A 6,000-nucleotide genomic window follows, 5' to 3' on the forward strand; every position below is an offset into this window, starting at 1 on the left:
TGAAAATGTTTTCTTATTGTATAGCTATGAGTAACTGACAAAATATCTTCTCTGATACAGAAATATTTATTCAAAGTTTATTTAATGGCAAATTGTGTATCATGCATCTCACTTTGGCCTAAAATCTTTCTCTGTGCAAAAAAATTACATAACTACATGTCTTTTTAAAAATACTGTGTTTAAAAAAATTAATTTATTGATTTTTAGAGAGAATAAGGGAGAGGGACAGAGAGGTAGAAACATCAATGATGAGAGAGAATCATTGATCTGCTGCCTCCTGCACACCCTCTACCTGCAACCTGGGCATGTGCCCTGACTGGGAAAGCCAACCATGACCTCCTGATTCATGGTGGATGCTCAACCACTAAGCCATGCAACATTGTGGTTTTTATACCGCTAAATTTGCCACCTACTAGAATTTTCAATGAAAAACATTTATTTATTTTAACTTTTATGGTATTTGGGAAGTAAGCTGTTCTTCTCTGTCCCAGTTTTGTAATTCAAGCCCTTTTATCATCTTCTGCCTGAAATATGTTTCCTCATTAAATTTTGAAAACATTATAATAATTATCAAGAGTTTAAACTCTGAAATTAGGTTTTAATTTTGATTCTGTCACTTGCTACAGAGGTTATAAGAACCACTTCTACTGACATATAAAATTAGAGATTGTTGTTTCTCCTTTCCCTTTTATTGGATTTCCGGGTAGTTAGAGTCAATGTTCTATGTTCCATGTTAGTTAGATTATTCTTTCTTTCATTAACTATGACATACATATTTTACATCTGTAGTGTTATTAATAGAACCTACCACATACTTCTCTCTGTAAGTTAAATAAGTAGATGAAAGTAAAATGCTGAAAACAATTAATGACATATATGAGTAAACATTATTTATTATTATTATGTGCCTTTTTCTGTTCCTGGTTCTTGATGTGCGTTTAATATGCCTCAGTGCTAATCTTATCTGCAAGGGAAAGAGAGCTTTCGAGTGTTGCCAAATTTTGCCTTATTGAAACAAGCATTCAAGGATTGCTCTGTAGAAGAATTTTAAGTAAAATACAATTTTTTCCAAATTTACTTATTACCACTAGATTACCTTGCATTGTATTATTCATTATTATTTCTACTAGAGGCCCGATGCATGAAATACATGCATGGGCAGGGTCACTAGGCCTGGCCAGAGATCAGGGCCGATCTGTGGGGTGACCAGCAGGGCAATTGGGGGCCCCCCTCTGGCACCTGCCTTGGCTGGCCTGGGGCCTGTGAGCTGGGGACAGCTCCTGCATGCAGCGTCTTCCCCCTTGTGGTCAGTGTGCATCATAGTGACCGGTCATTCCACCGGTCATTCTGCCATTCGGTTGATTTGCATTTTAGGCTTTTATTATATAGGACTAGAGGCCCAGCGCGCATGAAACTATGTATGGTTAGGGTCCCTAGGCCATCTTCTGCCCACTTAGCAGTCCCCACCACCACCCCTTGGTTCTCTGTGGTTCCCCAATCGCAGCCTGGCTCCAGTTCCCCAGAGCCTGTGGGCTTGGGGGAGGGACCAAGAGGTGGCTGTTCCGCCCCCTCCCCGCCCCGCTGCCACTCACCTGGGTTCGCCATGGTTCCCCATTCGCCAAGCTGCGATTGGAGCCTGAGAGCTGGGGGAGGGACCAAGAGGTCGACTGCTCTGCCCGGCTTGCCAGCCCCACCCTGCTGCCACTCACCTCAGTCCCCCATGGCTCCATGATCACAGCATGGCTCTGGTTTCCCGGAGGCTGCAGCCTGGGAGAGGGACCAAGAGGTCGCTGCTCCGCCCCCTCCCCGCCCCGCTGCCACTCACCTGGGTTCGCTGTGGGTCCCCATTTGTGAAGCTGCGATTGGAGCCTGAGGGCCAGGGTAGGGACCAAGGAGTCAACCATTCCATCCAGCTCACCAGTCCCACCCTGCTGCCACTCACCTCAGTTCCCTGATCACAGCATGGCTCCAGTTCTTCAGAGCCTGCAGCCGGGAAGAAGGACCAAGAGGTCACCATTCTGCCTGCTCGCCAGTCCTGCCCCACTGCTCCATTTGCTGTGGTTCCCCATTTGCCATGCTGTGATCAGAGACTGCAGGCGGTGGGGAAGGGACCAAGAGGTGCTCAATGCACCTTACGGTGACCAGTCAAACGGTTGTTTCAGTCGTCATGGTCACTGCCTTTTTATATATAGGATTATTGTCAAACTAGAAAAATACCTATTTCGACATTTGACCTTTCAACTATTAAACCAAGAGATTACTTAACATATTAATGTCAAGTTGGAAGTTCTTGACTTCTTCTTTACTTACATGTGTATTTTAAAATTAATTTATCTCACCTAAATAGCATTGTAGTTACTATTGTTTTCTTTATAGCAAGCTATCCATTATAGGATCATAATATCTGAAGAAATGGCAGAAAATAATTTTTGAGAAATATTAACTCATCTTTTTCAGAATTAAATAATCCAATTTTATGGCTCTGATTGTTCGATAAGTATTGATCGTTTTCCAGCAATGGGGAAAGGATGAAAATTTGCCATTAAGTTTTGGCGTTATTAGAGTAATCCTATCTAATAAAAGAGTAATATGCAAATTGACCATACCTCCACTACACCCACAAGCCATGCCCACAAGCCACGCCCACAAGCCAATCAGGAGCAAATATGCAAATAAACCCAACCAAGATGGCTACAGCCACAGAGAACAGGAGGGTGGCTTGGGTTTCCCTAGCAATGGAGGAAGCCAAGCTTTCCGCCTACCCTTGCGGGCATAGGCCTCCACTCAAGGCTCCTAAGTTTCAATGATAGAAGATACATAAATCCCAACAGAAATGGCTGCTGCCACGGAGCAAGCAGAAGGCTTGGCTCCACTCCAGGCTACAAAGTTTCAATTGTAGAAGATAAATAAACCCCAGATACCAGGGCCTCCGCTTGGGTCACCAGGGGGCGTGACTGGCCTGCAAACCACCACAGGCCCCTCAACCAGGCCGCCCCAAGCCTCAAGGGAACCCCTGCCCTGATCTGGGACACCCTTCAGGGCAAACCGGCTGGCCCCCATGCGTGCACCAGGCCTCTATCCAATTAATAAAAGAGTAATATGCAGATTGACCATCACTCCAACACACAAGATGGCTGGCCCCATGTGGTCAAAGATCCTGCCCCCATGTGGACACAAGATGGCCACCACAAGATGGCCAGCAAGGGAGGGCAGTTGGGGGTGATCAAGCCTGCAGGGGAGGGCAGTTAGGGGTGACCAAGCTGGCAGAGGAGGGAAGTTGGGGGCGACCAGGCCTGTAGGGAAAGGCAGTTGGGAGGGTTCCAGGCCTGCAGGGGAGAGCAGTTTGGGGGTTGGGGGGACGAGGCCTGCAGGGGAGGGCAGTTAGAGGTGACCAGGCCTGCAGGGGAGGGCAGTTAGGGGTGACCAGGCCTGCAGGGGAGGGCAGTTAGGGGCAAACAGGCTGGCAAGGGAGCAGTTAGGCATCAATCAGGCTGGCAGGGGAGTGGTTAGGGGTCATCAGGCTGGCAGGCAGAAGCAGTTAGGGGCAATCAGGAAGGCAGGCAGGTGAGCAGTTGGGAGCCAGCAGTCCTGGATTGTGATAGGGATGTCTGACTGCCCGTTTAAGCCTGATCCTGGTGGGATAGTCGGACATCCCTCGAGGGGTCCCAGATTGGAGAGGGTGCAGGCTGGGCTGAGGGACACCCCCCCCCCGTGCACGAATTTTGTGCACTGGGCCTCTAGTAGTTTATAATCTCAATTAATAGTTAAATCTCTGCCTTCTGTTCTTTCCATCAAATATATTTTCTTTGGAGAATCTGAGAATGTTGTCAACACCTTACTATACATGGGGAGAGAAATAGATCAGAAACATGGAGAGTTTTGTTAAATGTGGTCTGCACTCCAGGGCAGTCAGGATGTTGTTGTAGTAATTCTGTTCATCAGCTGTGTGTTCTTGGAATCTGAAACGATAATGAAAAGCAGATGCATCCAAAATACAAAAATAGCCAGAAACTATTGTCTAATACTATGCTTAGAGGGATTTTTGCAAAGCCATTTGTAACAGATAATTTTAGAAATCTTAGGGTACATGTTTTATTGGGCTGTCATACATTTTCATCCCCTGTTAATCAGTTTTTTCTTAGGTATTTATGACTGTACACAAATGCCAGACTCTTTGACCATTATGAAATGACAGTGTGAAGACTTTAGACTGAATAATTGCCGTGGAGAAATGCCAAACTAGTTGGGAAAATAACCTAAGAATATGCCAGAATAAGAGTCTTCTCTTTGACAAAAGAGATCTAATTAGTGAATGAGTAGTATGTAACTAAGGCCTATGGAAAGGATGTGGTATTCGTTACCCATTTGAGACCAAACTTTCTTTCTAATCTTATGTTGCTAAGAGACCATCTGAAGAAGATCAATGATAATAATGAGGAACAAAAGTTCTACTTTGGCAGGCTGAAGTTCTCTGGGTAATAAATATTGTGAATACTACAGATAACCTTTAATAAGTTACAGTACTAGTATATCTGAGACAGTCCTGACATTTATTGGGTTGCTGAAAGACAATTCATTGCAGAGCAATTTTCTTAGCTCCTTAAGTCCTTTAACAGTTATTGTCTTGGAGAGAAGACCCACCCTTTATATTGTGGTTAGGTGTTTATAGGTTTGGCTTCCCATGCAAGCCCTATTTCTTCAAATCCTATATAATAATAGGCTAATGTGGAAATTGACCAAATGGTGGGACAACTGGTCACTATGATGCACACTAATCAACACAGGAGCTGCCCCCTGGTGGCCAGTGCACTCCCACAGGGGTAGCACTGCTCAGCCACAAGCCAGGCTCATGGGTGGCGAGCGCAGCGATGGTGGTGGGAGCCTCTTTGGCCTTAGTGGCAGCACTAAGGCTATAAAAGCCTATTACATGTTTACAGTTTAAATACAGCATTTACACCTAAATATAAACTACTCTAAAAAAATGCATCATTGTGGTTATAACTTAAGGCCTGTTGATAAAAAAAGGAAAGTCCTCTCAGAGGCTGGCATTGGTTTGAGAGAATCAGTTCTTACACAGTGAAGACTTGACTGGGGATCCTACCAATGCACGTGAGAAGGTAACAAGCAAGATTGCAGAACCATAGCATTCTGGCACACCAACTTCTCTATTCTGTCACATATCACCTTACTTTACACATTGAGTGTACTCCTTGGTTCTTCTCTTCCTCAGGTAAATCAAACCCACTTCCCACAAGATAATTACGACCCTGGAAGCAGCTATTGTCTACAGCAGCGTTCTCAAGTCTCTGCTGTTCTCTGGTAACCCTTCAGTTTAAACATAGCTTTACATCTATAATAATAAAGTGTAATATGATAATTAGACCGGACAGTCAAACGACCTTCCAGACATCATTCTGGACGTCCTTCCAGACGAAGCTGCAGTGGCGGGGGCTGAGGCAGAGGTGGTTAGGAGTGATCAGTCAGGCAGGCGAGCAGTTAGGGGCAATCAGGCAGGCAGGCAAATGGTTAGGGGCGATTAGGAAGGCAGGCAGAGGCGGTTAGGGGTGATCAGGAAGGCAGGCTAGCAGTTAGGGATGATCAGGTAGGCAGGCAAGTGGTTAGGGATGATCAGGCAGGCATGTGAGTGGTTAGGGGTGATGAGGCAGGCAGGCAGAGGAGTTAGAGGTGATGAAGCAGGCTGGCGGAGTGGTTAGGGGCAATGAGGCAGGCAGGCGAGTGGTTAGGGGTGATGAGACAGGCAGGCGAGTGGTTAGGGGTGATCAGGCAGGCAGGCAGGCGAGCGGTTAGGAGCCAGCAGTCCCGGATTGCAAGAGGGATGTCTGACTGCCAGTTTAGGCCTGAATCCACAGGGATCCCTGTGGGATTGGGCCTGAACCAGTAGTCGGACATCCCCTGGGGGGTCCTGGATTGGAGAGAGTACAGGCCGGGCTAAGGGACCCTTCACCCCTGTGCACAAATTTTGTGCACTGGGCCTCTAGT

Source organism: Plecotus auritus (assembly GCF_963455305.1).
Source record: "Plecotus auritus genome assembly, chromosome: 9".
Taxonomy (NCBI): Eukaryota; Metazoa; Chordata; class Mammalia; order Chiroptera; family Vespertilionidae; genus Plecotus; species Plecotus auritus.